General features: G+C 40.9%; 1 protein-coding gene across 1 annotated transcript in view; it reads left to right on the top strand.

Annotated features, from left to right (window-relative positions):
* Window positions 1-340, top strand: part of LOC119581870 (disintegrin and metalloproteinase domain-containing protein 11-like) — a gene marked incomplete at its 5' end in the record, with an annotated part of 193,377 nt that overhangs the window by 67,653 nt on the left and 125,384 nt on the right.

Genomic DNA, 340 nt, shown 5'->3' with positions numbered 1-340 from the left:
GGAGCAAGATCGCCCGCCATTGCTTTCCCTGCAAATGGATACGGATGATAATGTCCTTCTTTATATCAGTTAAGAAGCGGTTGCATTTAACCCTTTTTCTTCTTCCGAAAACGCGAGGCTTATTATTCCAGTCGGAAAGTTGGATTATTTTCCGTCCGCGAGAAGAATAGGGAACGGAGAGAAAAGATATTTAGGCAAAAAAGGGGATGAGGTAATGTGCCTACCGATGTCTGTAAATTTTCACGTGGCGTGAAAAAAAGAATATCAGGGGTAGAAAGGTAATGTAGATTTGGGGGAAATGTTTCTAAAGGCATTCAACATCGTGTTTATTCTCTAGATT

This window comes from Penaeus monodon, chromosome 15 (genome assembly GCF_015228065.2).
Source record: "Penaeus monodon isolate SGIC_2016 chromosome 15, NSTDA_Pmon_1, whole genome shotgun sequence".
Lineage (NCBI taxonomy): Eukaryota > Metazoa > Arthropoda > Malacostraca > Decapoda > Penaeidae > Penaeus > Penaeus monodon.
This window is presented reverse-complemented; position numbering and strand designations above follow the sequence as displayed.